The sequence below is a fragment of the Hoplias malabaricus genome, chromosome 5 (genome assembly GCF_029633855.1).
Source record: "Hoplias malabaricus isolate fHopMal1 chromosome 5, fHopMal1.hap1, whole genome shotgun sequence".
Classification (NCBI taxonomy): Eukaryota; Metazoa; Chordata; class Actinopteri; order Characiformes; family Erythrinidae; genus Hoplias; species Hoplias malabaricus.
In genome coordinates this window covers 49,386,105-49,407,009 of record NC_089804.1, presented here as the reverse complement: position 1 = coordinate 49,407,009, position 20,905 = coordinate 49,386,105, and the positions used below count along the sequence as shown (strand labels likewise).

The 20,905-nt window shown below is 45.0% G+C and overlaps 1 protein-coding gene across 1 annotated transcript in view; it reads right to left on the bottom strand.

The window, feature by feature from the left end:
- Positions 1-20,905, bottom strand: part of agrn (agrin) — a 330,093-nt gene that overhangs the window by 153,642 nt on the left and 155,546 nt on the right. The window lies entirely within an intron of this gene.

Below are 20,905 nucleotides of genomic sequence, written 5' to 3'. Positions count from 1 at the left end.
GCCCCTTGACTGCCCCCTAATCTTCCCCTCTATTAACAGGTAGTAGGCCCTTCTACTAATGCTGCTGTAATAAAGGCATTTGAAGACTCTCTCTCTCTCTCTCTCTCTCTCTCTCTCTCTCTCTCTCTCTCTCTCTTAGTTTTTAATTTTTTTTAATGTTCAGGTTTTCAATTATTTTGACTAAACCAGTTATTAAGGTCCTTTAGCTATTACTATTTTTATAAAGGCTCTCTCTCTCCCTCTCTGTTCCTTCCTCTCTCTCTCTCTCTCCCTCTGCCTCTCCCTCTCTCTCTCTCTCTCTCTCTTTCTCTCTGATCTGTGTCTCTTTCAAGGGACAGAGCACTGTTGAATGATTGACACCTCTCACATTTACCTACAAAGCTTTGTTCCAGAGAGAACAGCATGGTTTCTGACACCGAGGTAGAGTGGTGGACATCTGTGTGTGTTTATTTGTGTGTGTGTGTGTGTGTGCAATAAAGCAGCTCTCCTCTCTCTCGTGTCAGTGTGACACGCGTACCTGCCCGCTGTTGTTTTGAACATGGCCCTGTCACCCGAGAGGCTGCTTGAAATTCACCAGTGTGTGTCGACTCTCGGTAACACAGGCCAAAATCAACAGCTTGAGGATGCTCCGGTACACACTCGAGCACCGGCTGCACAGCTCCACTGATTCGGACTATGAGGGTCTCGCTCTCACAAGCTGCTGGGCGTACACACAAACAGCCTCTCAGCCTTTTAGTTTTTTTAAATAACTATTCATTTTTAATGTAAACAAAAATCTGACTGAACAGTGAATAAAGCCCTGTACAAAGTACAGTAACTCACAGGCGGAGCGCCCAGTGGCTGTATAATATTACAGTAGTGTAACTGTGTGGTTTACAGCACTGAAATCATAGTAAGTCACTGAGGCACAAGCCCTGAAGGCACATGGCGGGGGGGTCGCTAAAGATACGCTGCTGGTCGTGTCTTGACCTGCTGAGGAAATGAGTCAGGCAAGAGGCGAGGGGTCTGACCCTGGAGCTGAGCACTGATCGGCAGAAGCCATGTAACACCTCTCTGTCACTCAGCCTGGCCCCTGATTACCTGACGCATCGTCCTAATGTGAATCCGCGCTGATGGGCCCAGAGGAGGCTGCCATAGAGAGCTGAGAGGAGGAAGAGGCAGAGAACTGAGACAGAGACGCTTTGAGACTGGCTTGGCTGTGTGTATGTTGACTTTTTTATGTTTGTGCTGATGAACACACAGCGTGTGGGGCAAACTGCTCCTGCCTTGGGCGTCCTCCTTCCCAGGGTGATGTGGTATAAAAAATCCTGTAACATTTACAGTAACTCACTGTCAATCACCATCAATGCACTTCCATTAGGGACTGCAGCCCGTGCTCCTTAGCAACACTGAGCCACTGTATGGTGGCTTTAGTCTATAGGTTCTGCAGCTATTGATTCACCCACAACAACAACAACACCATATTCACTGAATCCACCGCTTATACACAACTTTAGTTTCACTCTATAGATACTGTAGCTATAGCTCCACCCACAATATCCACCTGCTGATTCACTGACTCCACCTCTTTTACCCAATGTCAGCTACTCTCTATAGATACTGTAGCTATAGCTCCACCCACAACATCCACCTACTGATTCACTGACTACACATCTATTACCCAATGTCAGCTACTCTCTATAGATACTGTAGCTATAGCTCCACCCACAATATCCACCTGCTGATTCACTGACTCCACCTCTTTTACCCAATGTCAGCTACTCTCTATAGATACTGTAGCTATAGCTCCACCCACAACATCCACCTACTGATTCACTGACTCCACCTCTTTTACCCAATGTCAGCTACTCTCTATAGATACTGTAGCTATAGCTCCACCCACAATATCCACCTGCTGATTCACTGACTCCACCTCTTTTACCCAATGTCAGCTACTCTCTATAGATACTGTAGCTATAGCTCCACCCACAACATCCACCTACTGATTCACTGACTACACATCTATTACCCAATGTCAGCTACACTCTATAGATACTGTAGCTATAGCTCCACCCACAACAACCACCTACTGATTCACTGACTCCACCTCTTTTACCCAATGTCAGCTACTCTCTATAGATACTGTAGCTATAGCTCCACCCACAACCACCATCTATTGTTTCACTGACTCCACCTCTTTTACCCAATGTCAGCTACTCTCTATAGATACTGTAGCTGTAGCTCCACCCACAACAACCACCATCTATTGTTTCACTGACTCCACCTCTTTTACCCAATGTCAGCTACTCTCTATAGATACTGTAGCTGTAGCTCCACCCACAACAACCACCTATTGTTTCACTGACTCCACCTCTTTTACCCAATGTCAGCTACTCTCTATAGATACTGTAGCTATAGCTCCACCCACAACAACCACCGATTGTTTCACTGACTCCACCTCTTTTACCCAATGTCAGCTACTCTCTATAGATACTGTAGCTATAGCTCCACCCACAACAACCACCTACTGATTCACTGACTCCACCTCTTTTACCCAATGTCAGCTACTCTCTATAGATACTGTAGCTATAGCTCCACCCACAACCACCATCTATTGTTTCACTGACTCCACCTCTTTTACCCAATGTCAGCTACTCTCTATAGATACTGTAGCTTAGCTCCACCCACAACAACCACCATCTATTGTTTCACTGACTCCACCTCTTTTACCCAATGTCAGCTACTCTCTATAGATACTGTAGCTGTAGCTCCACCCACAACAACCACCTATTGTTTCACTGACTCCACCTCTTTTACCCAATGTCAGCTACTCTCTATAGATACTGTAGCTATAGCTCCACCCACAACAACCACCGATTGTTTCACTGACTCCACCTCTTTTACCCAATGTCAGCTACTCTCTATAGATACTGTAGCTATAGCTCCACCCACAACAACCACCTACTGATTCACTGACTCCACCTCTTTTACCCAATGTCAGCTACTCTCTATAGATACTGTAGCTATAGCTCCACCCACAACAACCACCTACTGATTCACTGACTCCACCTCTTTTACCCAATGTCAGCTACACTCTATAGAGACTGTAGCTATAGCTTCACCCACAACAACCACCTACTGATTCACTGACTCCACCTCTTTTACCCAATGTCAGCTACTCTCTATAGATACTGTAGCTATAGCTCCACCCACAATATCCACCTATTGATTCACTGACTCCACCTCTTTTACCCAATGTCAGCTACTCTCTATAGATACTGTAGCTATAGCTCCACCCACAATATCCACCTATTGATTCACTGACTCCACCTCTTTTACCCAATGTCAGCTACTCTCTATAGATACTGTAGCTGTAGCTCCACCCACAACCACCATCTATTATTTCACTGACTCCACCTCTTTTACCCAATGTCAGCTGTACTTTATAGATACTGTAGCTATAGCTCCACCCACAACAAAATAAATTTGAAAACTCCAGAGGTTTTCAAATCCCGACTTTGATCCAGGCTCCAGGCTGGGATTTTACAATGGCTGGCCGGCCTGAAACACTATACATATACACTATGCCATTCAGGTGCATTAACAGTTGAGCTATAGTGTCATACCAGCTGGCAATTTAAAAATCCCAGACTGGAACCTGGATCCAAGTTACAAATTCTGGTGTCCTCTGATCTACTACTTCTTTAAATCCTCCAGGTAAACAGAGACAAATCAGAAGAAAATTCATTAACTTCATCTTAATTTGATTATTCCATTTTATTTTACATACTTACTTTATTTATTTATTTATTTTTAATGTAAGAAGTCGTGCCTGTGTTTGTGTTAATACTGAGCTTGAGACAAGGCCTTCCATTTAAAACAGTGAATTCAGGAACTGCTGTATGTCGTATGCTGTTAAAAATGGACATAACCGACAAAACTGTATGTTAATGTAGTAAATGTATTGTAATTCACTGCAAAATCACAGCAACTGTTCGCACTGTACATAAAGTTAAGAAGCAAGAACTAGATGCAGCATTGAACTGAGTAGTCATTTTATTAACAGCATCTCTCCAGACATCCAGATCATTAACACAGGCAGTTTCTCAGCAGGGGTCAAATAGTCTAGTAATTAGAACGACTGAGCCTACGATGATCCATAGATGAATCTGGAGCCAAAGGGTAACAGAGCGAAACGGTCTTCATAATAACAAACTACAACAGGAGAGAAGAAAACAGCAACAGACGCAGTGCACCAGTGAAACAGGACACACAACACCACACAATGTACACCTCTAAGACTGTATTTACACTACACGGCCAAAGGTTTGCAGGAGTTTGTCTTTACCTCCTGCAGCAAGAGTTTCTATTCTTCTAAGAAGATTTTATATAAGATGCTGGAACACTGCTGCGAGGATTGATGGCATTCGGCCAGCGATGTTAAGTATGGATGTTGGACTGGTGCTCAATGACTTACTTAGAAATGCTGCAGGGCTTTATACCACTTGGAAATGGGCATTGGCTTAAACTCATATGCAGCTGCTCCATAGCTTTAGATCATGCTTTTCTGAGTCCAACATTGGTGCACTTCTTATGCTTCTTAAGAGTGTCCTCAAATGTTTGGACATGGAATGTATCATTTCAACCACATACAGTGAAACAAATTGGTGCCCTTTGAAGGCAAAATAAAAGTAAAGAGGGGGAGTTATTCACAGCTGGAAAGTTTGAAAACCTATCAGATGCTCAACTGTAGTCTCCAACAATGGCTCCAAAATAAATTAAATCACTGGTCATTTCACAGCACCTAAAATGCCACAGTTTGATATACCGATTGGCATAGCAACATCTTGGTGTCTTAAAATAAAACTGGCCAAAATATGGGTTTCTATCACAGTGGACAACAACCCTGCTCTCCATATGGCAGACTAGAGTTCAGTCCCCAGCTTGGGTATGAACACAACTAAGTCCCTGTGCAAAGCTTTGGCATTATTTGGAAAATGTTAAAAACTGTACGCCACCCATAGGGATGGCCCCAAATATTCGACTTTATGGATATTCATTCGCTGGGTAAGAATTTTGAGATTCTGATATTCATTTTTTTTGGAAAAAATGTGTCTATCGATAAAGGCAACCCTCCACTTCTCATGTTTTCCACCTTGTAAACATTAAAGCTTTGAACGAAGCCTAAAACCCACTAGAGCAATCTATTTTCTGCGAAGCACGGCAAAGCTACAGTTCATTTTGTCAGCTTTTCACCTCAAATTAGAACACCACCACGGAGCTCTGCTTTATTCGTGTACCTTTAGTGGCACTGTGTGTGCACAAGTTAGCGAACGACTCAGTGAGCGGAGCCATGCTGGGAGCCGAAGTGCAGCCTTAATTTAAAGCAGGTGCTGATTTTCTGAACAATAGGGCTGGCCCCAAGTATTCAGGTATTCATATATTTTTTTGGCAGGGTCTCTTATTAAGTGTCTCCTATACACAGGGCATATACAGTTATAGACAAAATAATTGGGGTATCCCGGAATAAACCTATTAAAAATAAACAAACAAACAAACATTGCATACAACTTTACTAACGTCATTAATTCTGCAATATTTTTTTTCTCTATCTCCCTCTGTCACTCACTCTTATTAATCACCAGTGACCAATCACAAATCTGGAACTTGAGAATGGCATGGTAGCACATATTAGTTTGTGTGGGTTGCACTTGTACAAACAGGACATGTCCAGAAACTCTCATTTCACAACATTCCTTCCTTCTCTCTCTCCCTCTCTCTCTTCTCTCTCTCTCTCTCTCTGCAGCGTATCACCTGGGTAGAGGAGTGAAAGCTGTCAGGAGAGAAAGCAAGCATGTAGGCCGGGTGATAGGTGCTTGTCAAGCCAAACCAAGAGCAGAGAAGAGCTTCAAATATAGATGCGATAATAGAGCGGAATTCTGTGGCCAGTCTGTGAATGGTCAACCACTCAGAGAACTACATTACCATGATCTGAAGATAAAGAAAGAAAGAGAGAGAGAGAGAGAGAGAGAGAGAGAGAGAGAAAGAGAGAGAAAGAGAGAGAGAGAGAGAGAAAGAGAGAGAAAGAGAGAGAGAGAGAGAAAGGAACGGGAGGGAGGAAGAAGAAGAGAGAGAGGGATGAATGAGACAGAGGGCAGGTAGTGGCTTTGAGTAAGTGCTCCAGCATCTGGGTGTATTCAAACTGAAGCAATGAATACCATGTGCCACGGGAAGACACTGCTACATGTTAAGTGGGGAGATGGCTGACAAGGGTTTTCAAGAAATAAGGGAAAAAAATTCCTCTTACAAAACCATTGCAGCCCTCTGTGAGAGCAACTGAAAGAGAAAGAGAGAGAGAGAGAGAGAGAGAGAGAGAGAGAGAGAGAGAGAGAGAGAGAGAATGAATAAATGAAGACTGTCCCTGCATACGAAACAAAAGCTTAGAATAGCATGTGATTCTGGAGTGTGAAAGATCATGCATTCATGAAAGTAATCCATAATTTAACTGCCATATATAAGCCATATATAAGCCTAGCTTATATATATATAGTGTTGATTTGATCAGCACTATTAGTTGTTGAAATTCCATTCTTGTCCAGCTCTACTGAAAGCACATAATGTATATAACACACGCTCACAGCCTGGGAAAAAAACATAGATAAATAAAAAAAATAATAATATACTCCACACATTCCAAGTTCTCTCTGATTTATGAAAATATGGACTATTCCTACTCCATCTTTGCGATGATCTCACCCCATATACATTCCCTGCCTCTTGCTCATTTACCAACCATGTGGTGCCAGAGGCACTAGCACTAGCTGGAACTATGTTGCCATGACGACAGCCTGCGAGTCAATGGGGGAAGACGTGGCCATCAGTTTGACAACGAGCACCTTCCACACGTGTGGCTCAGGAGATGGGGTTTAAAAAAAAAAAAAAACTAAAAAAAAAAAACACTAGATCCTTGAGGGAGGGTTTCATAAATAAGTTCCCAGCCTGGAGTCATTGTTGCACTTCTGAACGGTTGTGGCCATGTTAAGAGCCATACAGGAGGCCGTCCGCGAGCATATGATTGAGTTATTAGGGAACAGAGCTACGGCCCGTTTATGTCGGCGACTGTGTCTTGTGAGGGAAAAATTGTATTTGGAGAGTTCATTGTGAAAAATCTCATTTTGGAGAGGGGCAAGAGGGTTACAGCTAATATCTGGGCTTCATGCATGAGTAATGGAAGTGGATTCTCCAGGGCATGGCCATTGATTCACAGACAGCAAACACTAACATCATCTCTGCTCTAGCAAGCCTGGATACAGACTGGCTGAAAAATAAAGAAAACGCCAGCTGTGGCGCGCGCCGGTGCTTGCGCAGGACTTCAACCACCGTCTACCCCACTGTATTTGTCCATTATCGACTGTAATACAGTTATAATTTAATACGCACAGCTGTGCTACTGGAGGCACCTGGGCATAAGCAGAAGCAAAGGCAGAAGCCAGAAACAGCAGAAATACTTGGATCACGACGATGGATGGGTGCCCAATCTGGATCCCTCAGCTTTGGAGGGTTCTTCCACTCTTCCTCCCTCCTCCTACTTTTTCATTTCACTACTTGTTATCAAAAAAAAAAAGTAAAGTAAAATGAACAGATAATAAAAAAAAAACAAATAAAAAGCAGTTATTTCATTTGGTTTGGAGTTATAGATAGTGTTGTGGGCCGTGGAGGGAACCTTCTATTTTCTCATTTCCACATATAAAAGCCCCAATCGATTCACTTCTCTCTCTCTCTCTCTCTCTCACACACTTTCTTGTTCCTCCATGGCTGCTCCGGGGTCCTGACCCAGCTTAAAGCCACCCCAACTTATTTACCAGCGCTGAGCCTCAACTGAGGAGCGAGAGAGAGAGAGAGAGAGAGAGAGAGAAAGAGAGAGAGAGAGAGAGAGAGAGAGAGAGAGAGAGAGAGAGAAAGAAAGAAGGAAAAACCCTCCCACACATCACAGGCTGGGGCCAAGCCAGGGCTATAATGAAAAGAGCCTGGAGAAAAGAGAGAAAAGAAGATGGAAAAGAATTGGAGGAGAACCATCGCCTTAGCCTACAACCAATCTACAACCAAAAAGATGCGCTTTGACCCAGGAACTGCACCGAGGGTCCTCTACAACTCGCTTTAACTCCAGACATAGCTACTAGAGGAGCAAAGGGTAAATGTAAGAGCGTTGGAACGTGGACGCTAGGATGTCCGTGTGCCTACGCTTTAGTGAAAGAGAGAAGGGGCGACTGGTGCAAAAAGCAAGTCTGTGAGTCCTGATGCTCTAAGGTTTCGCCCTGCCGTCGAGGAGGATGCTGCTCTACCCCCAAATAGACTTTTACGAGATCCACTTTCCAGAATCCAGGTCACGCTCTTTCATTCTGAGGGACGGTTCCAACACCGGGTCACTTTAGAGTGCACAGCGCAGCCAAGCCCTTGATTTGAACAACAGCAGTGTGGTCAAGATGGACGATGAAGGAACCTTGGTCAGAAGGAGAAGAAAGCGCAAGATGGTCAGACAGAAGCCGAAAGAAGAGGCAAAGAACCCCAAGACTTGCAAGAGGATTGCTTGGAAAGACTGGAACATCTAGATCAGCGGTCTTCAAATCTACACCTGTGATCCAGGTTCCAGGCTGTGATGGTATGGCTGTAGCTACAACTGCTAAAGCACCTGACAGGCCAGGGATTGTGTCACCAGCCAGCCATCGTAAAATCCCGGCCTGGAACTTGAACTAAAATGTGATGCCCTCTGAGCTGGATCGTTTCAAAACAAATAGAATGGGATGCTCTGCATGGAGCAGCTGTACATGAGGCTTGGAGAGGTATACAAACCCCAGCACTGGGCTGTGGGACTGGGGGAACTGCATAATCTGGAGGAATGGATCACCATCCATAATTACCTTTTGAGATCCAGACCTAATCCTCCGATATCAGTAGCTCACTTCATTACTGTTCTTGTGGCTGAATGTCGGCAAATCTCCTCAGCAATGTTCCAACAGAATAAAGCCTTCGCAGAAAAGTGGAAGCTATAACTTTTGGAAAGTGGTGGGTAGAAGGGGGGACAAAATCCTTGTTAATAGCCTGGAATCCTGAAGGAGCGCTAGACAAACCTTAAGGCATAACGGCGTTTAGCTGGCAGAGGGGTGGAAGTGTAACCTCACACCTAATCCTCATCCTCAGCTCAGTATTAACTGATCTGTGTGCGTCACGGTCAAAGCCGGGTCGAAAAAGATCATCTACGCCAACGGTTAAAAAGGGGCGGAGCTCTTTTCCTAAACGACTCCAGTTCACAAGAGGTTACTCTGTCCGTTGCTCACTGTATTAATAATGGAGATCCGGTAGCAGGCCCGATTCTGTCACCCTTCATCTCCAGCACAAAAGGAAAGCGGCCGAGCTATGAAAAGATTACAACTTCCTGAAATATACATGAATAAATCACCAGCGCCTGGCAGCGACGCTACGCAAGATTCAATTATTCAAGGCGTCCGGAGAGGAGCGGTGTGGTGGAGTGCTTCTCTCTCTCTTTCTCTCTATCTTCCTCACTCTCTCATTCCATCTGAGCCCGCTTTCATGTTCTTTCGTCTGCGCGCCCGTTCGCGCTCCCCTTCAGCCCCCTCCCATCCCTCTCCGCTCTTCCCCACAGTCCCTCCTCATCATCACATGCTGTCGTTCAGCCTTTGCCCGTCTCCCTTTCTTTTATTTATTTTTTTATTTTAGCGCTCAGCTCCTCTTTCACTTCCTACCACTTTCTTGCTCTCTTTCATCAGCCCTCGGCACCTCGCTTCTCTTCTCCCCGCGTGCTTTAAAGGAGGAAAAATGGAGAACCGAAAGGAATGGGGTAGAAGAAGTAAAAAAAAAAAAGAAAGAGGATTTGCAGGGAAGGCATAATTCTTAATTGCTGAGTGACTTCCGATGGTTGATGCGGCGCACGGATGGAGGGCCATGCTCTTCATCATTGGAGCTTATGCTGAAGGAGGAGGGAGGGATGGGAGCGACATCAGCTCTGTAATGGAACACGCCTGGTCTGGGGTCTATCCTGGAGGGGGCCCAAGCTAAGGCCAGATGGCTCTAATGCTGCACTGTAAAAAAAACAAAACAAAGCCAAAAAAACTCACTTCCATCTACAAATCTGCTAAATTACACGGCAGCGGTGGCTTTCCCGAGACGTGTAGATATGTAGATTAGTCCAAATGTTCTTCACAGCTTTTTTTTTTCCCTTTCCTCTCTCCCCCTCATCATCATTAGGCTCGGATTTATAGCATCTGAAGATTTACTTGGAGGAGAGAGAGAGAGAGAGAGAGAGAGAGAGAGAGAGAGAGAGAGAGAGAGAGAAAGTGTTTTATTATTATTTTTTTATATATATATAATTTTTAAGCATATGGCATTAATTTATGTCCCACAGCTTCGCAGTCTTGATTGCTGCATTTGAAGAGAAAACTGCACAGGTCATTTACGATGTGCTGTGTTAGCAGTTGGAAGCTTTAGTGAAGTCTCTGAACTACTCCGAAGTCGATTTATCAAAGTTAAGCGTTTGAGTTCGCTAACTACGGTTGGAAACGAGCGCTGATGAGAGCGATAAGAGCAGTGAGACTACAGCAAACTGGACTAGAATCCCTGTTGTCGGCGAGGTCAGCAGTACCAGCCACTCCAGTGACCCCCCTCAGGGGCACAGTGGCACGCCCTAGCAGCTGGGGCAAATAGTGCCAATCTCCGGCAAACGAAAAAGTGGAATAGCTCCTGCCCCGCCCCCCGCTCCATCTCTCTCAACGGCCTGATCAATACACCCCGCCGCCGATCAATACCTCCACAAATCACTTCATTTTCTTTCTTCTCCCCCCCACCCTCTCCCTCTCTCAACCAGCTTGGACACAGGGAGGCGTAGAGAGAGGGAGAGAGTGGGAGAGAATGAAAGCGAGGGAGCGAGAAAAGAGCCGGCTGTCACTATAAAATGCGACCTGCACCCCTCCTCCCCTTCCACCGACCAAAGAGCGAGTAAGCGCAAAATAAAGCCCATTAAAAGCTGCCCAGTATTTCAGAATGAGAGAGCTCATTTTAGCTGCTGTCAAACACTGCCTGTTTTTTTTCCTCTATCCTCTCCCTCGCTCTCTCTTTCTCTCTCTCTTCCCTTTTTTTTCTTAATAACCCTAAAAGGTGAGTGCAGCTTATGATTGGGTTATTTTCCAGGAATCAAAGCAACCTGTGCTGTCCATCAATCAAATCCTCACGGGGAGAAATAAGACAGAATGCAATACGGCGGACGCACGCAATACTTTGGTGAACACAGGGAGAGGGGCGAGAATATTCCGTGTTTGGTAAATGTATAGGACCATGCATGGGTGGGCAAGTGTGCGTTTCAGTCCCTTTAGTCGGTGTGGAATTAATCACCATAAAAACTGAGCTGACATATCTTTCTGCTCCCTGATTTTCTTTATTGTCCTGTGGCTCATTATCATATCCAGTGACAGTGGTATATTGCTGTATCTCCTGCTGGAAAGAGCCAAAGGGAGAACCTCCAGAAGAAAAGGTGGAACATTACAGGGCTGTTCAGGTAAGAGAGCTATTTGCAAAAGTAATAATAATAATAATAATAATTCATTCATTATCTGTAACCGCTTATCCAGTTCAGGGTCGCGGTGGGTCCAGAGCCTACCTGGAATCATTGGGCGCAAGGCAGGAATACACCCTGGAGGGGGCGCCAGTCCTTCACAGGGCAACACAGACACTCACACCTACAGACACTTTTGAGTCGCCAATCCACCTACCAATGTGTGTTTTTGTGACTGTGGGAGGAAACCGGAGCACCCGGAGGAAACCCACGCGGACACAGGGAGAACACACCAACTCCTCACAGACAGTCACCCGGAGCGGGAATCGAACCCACAACATCCAGGTCCCTGGAGCTGTGTGACTGCGACACTACCTGCACGCCCAATAATAATAATAAATAAATAAATAAATAAAATAAAATAATAAGGACCGATCTAGCAGAACTGAACTGTGCTTAAAGTAACACTAGGTACGTTTTGGTATTGTTGCTCCTGGGCTCCCCCTACAGTCGCAGAGTGTAGTTCACTTTTACAGCACTGTCCTGAAATCAAGGGCAAGGGAGAGTGGGGTGGTTTCCTATCATCCTCCAGAGGTTACATAGCACAGTTTCTGCAGTGCTCAGCACAAAATAGCAACAACAGAGGCTCTAGCCTTGCTTTTATAGGTCAGTGAGACATCACAATGCTTTTGAAGCTGTGATTTTAAGTTCCAAATACTACCTAGTGTTCCTTTAAAGCCTATTACGATGAGACTTGAATGGTGGATGGCAGACTGCCAGGACTCAAGCTTGCGTAAAAAGTGATGCAAATGTGTTTGCTTATAAAATAACTCACAATTTATTAAGAAGCTACAGGGATAATCCAAAACACGAGGTTGCAAACAAAGCCAAGAACAAAGACTTGATTTCATAAATGTGTGAACACAAGATACAAAAAACAATGCTTAGTATTCATCTGAAAACAGGTCGGCAGGTAGGTTTATTTACACTGAATAGCCGGCGTCCACGGTGCCACAGACTGGTGAGAATGGCCCTGATAGGTTGAGAGTGGACAGTTTCTCGGGAGCATTCTGGGAAATGTAGTCTCGAGGCACAATGGGACTCGTGTGCCATGGACCTTATGGGATACCATTAAAGCTGCAGCTCTAGTTGCAAATTGCAGCATAAAAGTGAAAAATCACGACAGCTAAAGCTCTGCTTTAAAGACATCCTTCCCGGTCCACATGCTTTTTATTTGCTCTGTTCGAAACCTGTTCCTGCTGTCCGCTACTCTGGCCCCATGCACACATGTGTGCTCTGGGAGTGCACATTCTGACGCACAATGTGTTACTCATAACTACACAAAGACACGTTCACATGTTAGGAACAGCCACGAGCACATGTGTGCCCCGTGCCCATAAAGCATTTCTGACAGTGCGCGGCTGTGCAGATTGAATCACATTCCGGTGAGATTCACAGGATACTTCCCTTCACAAGGAGACCACATGATCAGGCACAAATGCACAGGAATTTATGGCCCAAGGAACGGGCATGTGCCATTAATTTATAGGAGCGCCAATAAAGCTGTCTCTTTGTGGGGTTTGAAAAGTGTCTCCGAGGCGGCTGGAGTCACGGAGCGAGCCGAAGCACTATCAAAGCCAGGCATGGCGGCCTCCAATCTCAGGCCTCGCTGAAAACGTCCCTCATGACACCAATCCCCTCAGCCAAGGGCCCATTCATTCACAAGGTCCGAAGGGTTAATACGATCCACCTGCCTGGAATAAGACGCCCTCGCCACTGTCCTCACATAACGGGCTGGAGGACGAAAGGACCATACTGTGATTATATCGCCTAGGGATGTCCCGAATACAATTTTTAGCGCCCTGGCGCTCCGACAGTGATACGTGGCGGATATTCTGTTTCGGCTCCATGAGGTGGTGCATGTTCAAAGACTGCTTTCTTACACTCACTAGCCTCTCTTAAGGGCTCAGTGTATACACAGGTTTACCAGCGCTTTATGGAGATGGTCTAACTGGACGTACGACGATGACAATATGAACTGTGGTGTCAGCAAGCTTCGTTATTATTCGTTACATTGTTTTAAACAGTTGGACTAATGGATCGTGGGAGGAAACCCGTGCAGACACAGGGAGAACACAGGGAAAGCTCCTGACAGACAGTCACCAGAGTTAGGGATTGAAACCTAGGAGCACAAGATCCTGGAGATGTGTGGGGGCGACATTGTGTTGCACTGAAATCAAAGAACCTCATAATCCAAAGTCATTATCGTTTGATGGATCTTGTAAGTGCTTTGATGCACCATTCACTGAAGCATCTCTGGACCATCAGTGTTTAAGATGCTCACAGCACCCCATAATCCTGGTGATTATACATTACACAGGTTTGAGTTGTATCTCCTTTTCTGATATCAGTGTTGCATATGGGAACAACAACCAACAAACCATGCATTGTGTAGCCTGAAGAGAAGCAGGAGACCGGGCTAATGATTATAAACGCTGGCTTCTGCAGTGGGGAAGTGCGTGGGAGTATCTGAGAAGTAAGCCTCAGCATAAGTGAGGTGCGAAAGATAGTGACAAACAAGAGCAACAGGCGAGGGCCGGGCCTTGCCTCGTCCCGCTGAGATCGGAGCGGTGCTTCTGACAAAAGCCGGTCGGAGTCTGCGTCCCAGCCCGCCCCGGTGGGGCACGTTAAACCCCATTACCACGGTAAGGAAATGCTCCACTTCTGCCAACCTCAGTGGGCTGCCATCCCCATCTCTCCAGCCTTGGCAGGACGTCTCTGCAAGTGTCTGAGGCTCAGTAGCAGCTGCGAATGGGAGTGTCTCAATTCCCAGACAGGTTTCCACCGTGTAAGGAACAGATGGAGCACTACACCCCCACCTAACCAGTTACACTATCCATTTACTGCCCTCCAACGGAGAAACAGTGGGAGCAAGGAGATAGAAAACAAGACGTAAAGCCTTCCCAGCTCCGGCACCAACAGGTCTGACCTTGCTTTAAAAGGACCGTTCTGTTTGGACGCTTCTGGACAGCATAATTAACGGATGTCCTCATCAGCCAGAGATATAACAGCGGTGGACGAGAGTAACGGGGGGAACCTTTCGCGTCCCTCTCTTTCCCGCCCAACAGAGCGCTGAAAATAAAAAGCAAAGGCCAACAGTGAAATGGAGTGGAATGAAAGGAAACGTGGCTGGGGAGCTGGAACCTTACGTAAGCATGTAATTGGTCGCTGCCCCTCCTTCATTCACAGAGAGAGAAAGGCTCGCAAGGACAGGTAAAGAGAAGGAAGCGGGGGAGATTGATTTAAGCGCGTGGATACAGAGTGGACGGGCAGAGATTGACAGGCGCCCAAGGGGCCCAGCAGGATCAATAGCGGCTCTTCTAACAGGCTCGGGCGGCCCGTGCCGAGAGGAATAGCTCGGAGCGGAGCGGTCCCTGAGCCCCTATCACTCACTCCAAAACATCCTCCACTTCCACAGCACGTCTGACACAGTGGAAAATCTCTGCCGAAGCCACTGCTTTAAAGAAACCTCAGCAGGGGCTTCTCCTGAACTTGGTTTTAAGACGTGAACCTGGCTTCTTAGGGGTATTCAATTAACATTAACCGAGGTTCACTGGTTCAAGGTCCAAACCTCCTACAGTCTAAAAAGCAGCTTACACATGTCTCCATCAAATAAAATTAACAACATATATGTTCCACAATATTTACTGTCAATATGCTTTTTTTTAATGTCAATGCTTGGTCTCATAATGGTGTCTCTCACCACTGATTTTGATTAATGTCACATTTTCAAAACGTACGTTCATCCTTTAATGTTTGGTTTTTAGCAACAAATTTTGGAGTAAGCCATGGTGTCCTCACCCCCATGTCCCTCTTACTGTCTCTAGTGAACTGGTCACACAGGATAAACTATTGGATTGATAGTTTAAAGGGGATGTGAACGATCGTGGGGAAATGCTGTTCTCTTGTTTACATTCAGAAGCTTGGCCTCTTTTAAGGGGGAAAAAACATCTGTTGTTTGTACGTGGCTGAAGTTTAAGTTGTTTTTGTAGCACCTTTCTTTAACGCAGTTAGCATAACATTTTCACATAAAGTCATCCGAAAGAGCAAAGTCAATATTATACTCCTATAGAACAGGAATAGAGCAACGTCCTCATCTAGGTTTAGGCTTTTCAACGTTCCCTCTGTTGTCTAAAATGATGCCTTTACTCTTTTATGAGCAGAGAGAGAAAGAGAGAGAGAGAGAGAGAGAAAGCTTAGCATACTAGGTGAGACACTTGTTTTTTGTACCCATGTACAGGCACAAAGTCTTCGTAAACACATTAGACCGGTTTTGGGTGCACAGACTGACTGGAGAGCTAGCAAATGGTGACAAAACCTCATCAAAATTTTATAAAATGTGTTTTTTATTGATTTAACAGATTTAACAGTTTAACGTGTGTGTGTGTATGTGTGTGTGTGTGTGTGTGTGTGTGTGTGTAACATATAACTGTAATTCAGAAATCATTTCATGGTAACAGTTGCATAGCATTAAAATTGACAACAGTCACTGAATTCAATGAACATTAACCTACAAATTAAGTCGTTTTGAAAATGGCGAGTGAGAAGGATTTGTCAGTAACTGAGATTTGAAAGTGGTGATTTTGATGTTAGCGATTGTGACTGTAGCGTATTAATACTTCATTTTGTTTTTTGGGGGGTTTTTTATTGTATTTTTAATACCATGCAATAGTTATCATTAAAGAGGACATATTTTGCAAAACTCACTTTTTTCATGGTTTTGCATTTCCACTTGGGTCTCTACTGCTCCAAGCATGAAAAAAAACATCCATGATGTCACAATAAAGAAATTTGCATAGAACCACCCTGGCTCCACTCCTCACCTGCATAAACCTGGAATGGGTGGGGCATGGCTAGCAACAGCTTATTAGCATAAAAGTGACAGAGCCCTTAAACGGCTCATTCTGAAAGGGGATGAAACTGGCAAGAATAGAGCTGGTGACATCTCTTTATGTGAGATGGGACCAGAAAAAAAGGTGTACTATGTCCCCTTTAACGTAAAGTGATAACAGCAGGATAATGTCTGAATTTTTGATCACAATTTAATTACAATTTTATGTTACACACAAAGCTACACATTTTATTTTTGCAACATTGACAATATTGAAAAGTGACACTGCACATCAATGACACTGTGTCCTTATTTTCGTACCTCTCCCTACAGACGCTGAAGGCAGAACAAAGTAATAACATACACCTGAGGTGGTGTAATGACACTTGAAGTACTGTAAAAATGTCCAGAAGGAGCCAGCACTCTCACTGAGAACACGGTATACTGTTACATATTGTAAATGTGTGGCGCTCCATTACGCGGTTGGAGAGCCACTCGCCTTTTGAGAGAAAGCAAGGTCTGTGGGGCTTTGTGCTGTAGCATGGCTTTAGAGAGCGTCTGCCGCCTCAGGCCTTTGTTTAATGGTATATTCAGCCACTGGAACAGGTAACAGACACCCTGCCTGACACAGCCGCTCTAGCCCGGGAGGAGAGCGAAACTTTCCGAGCTGGATGGCAGCCTCCGAATGCCTCGGCACAGCAGAAATGTACTTCGAGCACATCCATGGTGCCATGGGTCCAGACAGGTGTGTGAGGAGATATTAGCCTGTGGTGCAGAGCCACCAGCAGAAAGGACTGATAACGGGCCCAACTTTCACTCTCGATAGATCTCTGGGACAGTTTAAGAGAAGCCGGCCTTTTCTGTTCCGGGCTTGCAGGTCTTGCTTTCTTCCTCTGTCAATCCTGCCTTCCTTTCCCTGGGTGCAGGGGAGTTTGGAGCGCTGTAGCAATCAGAGAGAAGCCCCAGAGCCCAGGGCTCTGCTACAGACACAATAGGAATGTAATGACAGAAAAAGAGCCAATTTTCTAAATGGACCCCACTCTCTCTCTCTCTCTCTCTCTCTCTCTCTCTCTCTCTCTCTCTCTCTCTCTCTCTCTCTCTCTCTCTCTCTCTCTCTCTCTCTACGCCTGTATGAAAATGCATCTCGCTCTCTCTCTAAGGCACAGCATGTGCGGTGTTGGATGACAGATAGGATTGTGATCCGAGTGGCAAATGTGCCCTCTGGATCTCTCATCTTCGCAGCCCCCACACTGTCCCCCAAGGCGCGCTGGAGTAATTATGAAAAATTAAACACATCCCGGTCTGATTAGACCAGCGTATTAAAGGGAAGTTACCAATAGGGATAATGTCAGAAAAAATTAGATACAAATTATCTTTCCTCACGCAGTCAAGCAAAGACCGACTACAGAGTCTGCACTCTGAGAGTTAATGGCTTTCCGAGCAGCAAATGTCATATAACAATATGCAGGAATTTAAAGTGATTTACATTAAGTGCACTCCAACAGGACATTTTAGCCCCTTTCATTGATTAATGGGACTTAAAGGCAGGTAACGTGAACGGTGATTCAAACGTCACTTTGAGTAAATGTTAATACTGGAATAGATCTAAATGGCCTGTGATTGAAGGAACTTTCCAGACTTTCCAGGGGGGGTGGGCACCAAAGTGGGTCATTTGAAGGGTACAGACTGAATTACGTCAAAGCAATGGGGTAAAACTCCTGTAACACGCAGTCAGGGCAGCGGCGAGACGAAAGCGGTCCCTGTTGTGGTTACATTTTTTAAAACCTGACCCAGGAAAAAGTTCTCGGTGATATTTGTAACATGGAATTCAAAGCTGGTCGTGGCAACACTTCTAACCTGAGGTGACTGTGGGCGGTAACTGTGTTTCTGAGGTTGCTAAAGCCTTGTGTGTATGCGCTCATAGAAGGAATAACATCCAAAGCACTGCGCACACTAAGAAGTATGAAACAAACATGTTTATTCAGATAATGAGTATGAGTAAACACACTCCTCTCACTGTTGTATTTCCAAAGTTATGTTCCAACACCCAACGGGGTACGAAAATTAGTTTTTGTGTGGTGTGTAACATGTTGTAAAGCAGTGGTTCTAAAATGGTGGTGATAAAAAATGTTATGTTTTCATGTGTAAATGACATCACATCGTTTCCAGAGAGGGAAACCCGTTTCAGCTGCTTACCAGACGTAAACAAAGGCTAGAGACACGCGAGCTTAGGGCTGGGCAATTATTCAAAAATTAATCAAAATCAACATTCAGAACTTCTAATTGACATAATCTTGTCTATAACGATTATATCGATTATTTATATTCTGTCATGTCCCCACTGTGTGTTCATGTACTGTCCCTTTAAAAACCACACTACCAAGCAGTAGTCACGTGACTCTGCCCCTATCTTCCACATGGAAGCAACCTAAACGCCGAGGAAGACCAAGCAACTCGAGCAGCTCGTACCAAAAAAAACACAGCGTCCATGATTTGGACGTTTACAGTACGTTTACGTCATCTGGGTCAAAAATACAAAGACAAAATAATCGTTCATTCATCATAATCGTGGTAAAATGTTAAATTAATCGTGATATTGATTTACGCTCATATCGCCCAGAACTATTTCTATTAAGCTATTTAGACTTTACAAAAAGTGCAAAGGGGAAAGGAGAAAAACAAGAAGTGACCAATCCCGATACTCCAGAGCCCAGAAGGACAAAATCCAGAGACAAAAACAACAACAACAAAAAAAAACAAAGCACGTGTACCTGTGACGACAAACTAGAAGCAAATGCTTAGCTGAAGGACAACAACGTGGCCAATCTTTGCATCAATAAATCCCTAAAAAACTTTCTGTGAAAAGACTCATAGGTGGTACTTGGAGGTTTGGGTTTGATAATGAGTGTTTTTTTCTCCATTTATTTATTGGAATTTAAAACACAAACGCATCTAACACGACTTAAAACAGATGATATAGATTTCCAGGAAAGGAAGGACACGAAAACCACTGTTCTAAACAAATAACAGAATGTTGAAACTGAGACTTTTTCCACGACTGAAATCACCAATCCTAGGAGTTACAGTGAGTGACTACGCATCTGCAAACGGGCAAGGTCATCGGAACATGGCGACCCGATGTCTTATCCGTCAACTGACATTTACAGCAGTTTTAATGGACAGTGTTATGAGTGACCGCACACTCTGGCTAGCGAACTGAGTCAGAGAGAAGAAAAAAAACAAAAAAAAACAATGCTGTCTTGGGTAGATTTTCAGCTGCTGAAATTGCTCTTGGGCTGCTGTTGTTGTGTCGGAGCCTGTTTCTGCTTGATATTCCTCGTCACAAAAGACATATGCGAAACAAAAGAGAGGAAAGTCTTAATTACGTTCCGCTTGCCTTCTTCTGCTTACCTTGTCCAATTCCCATTCTCCTTCACTCTCTTTCACCCTCCCACTCTGGAAAATGAGGTCATCCTCCACATCCATCCATCCATCTCTCTGCGTAAACCAGATCCCCCTTGCCCTCCACCCCTCCCCCGTCTAGTCTGTTGCCAATGAGGCATGTTGACACTCATTAAAGCTGCATGAGGGAGGTTTATGACTGGGTCTGGCGCTGGCGTTCGTACTGACTGAGACGACGTACACCTGTAAGAGGCCCCTGTGCATCTCGCTTTGGAACTGCGGGTCACGGGGCGGGTGCGTGGAGGCCGCCAGAGGGGCCGATGGCGACGAGTGGAAAGGTCGGCATGAATTGTGTATGAACAGTCTGGGACGAGGGTTGCCATGGCGACGCGTTTGGGTCTTTCCTGGCTCCAGCTGGGCCTCATCTGTGCACTGCGACTAGCTGGATCGGAGGAGAGTGGCCGGAACGGACATACATATTCATCAGCCGCAAATCTGCCTCGCTGCCTAACATTTAGCTCCGTAAGAGCGCTCTCGAAATTGGAACAATTAGAAATACTTCTCGCAACAGCAGGTGTGGGAATGCAATTCTGAACATGTGAGTGTATGAGTGGCGCTGAATTAAGTAAACGCCATCAGGAACATAATGAGATGACGCCAATGGGGAGATGATGCATGCGGAGAAAGCAAGCATGCATGGGCTTTATGTGTGTGTGTGTGCACCTGTGTGCATATGTGCATGTAGAGCATGTTTGACCCAAATAGCCCGTGCTGTTTTGGGCCGTTTGGCTAATGCGATGGTGCAGGAACACTACATTTTCTGGCATGAAAGGGCTGCTCATTCAATTGCTGAAAGTCTAAGCACACATTGCCTCTCGTATTGATCAGGTCCTGCAAATCTCTCGTGGAGAACAGCTTAAACTGCCTCGCCTCCCTGTACAGTGCCTCTCAGTCAATGCATTGATCTGAAAGTCATTGTGACTATTTATTAAATTGATTCAATCTAAAGTCTGAATCGATAGCCCATAACTTAGCACGAGGAATGGGTTACGGTGAATGGGTTACAAAAT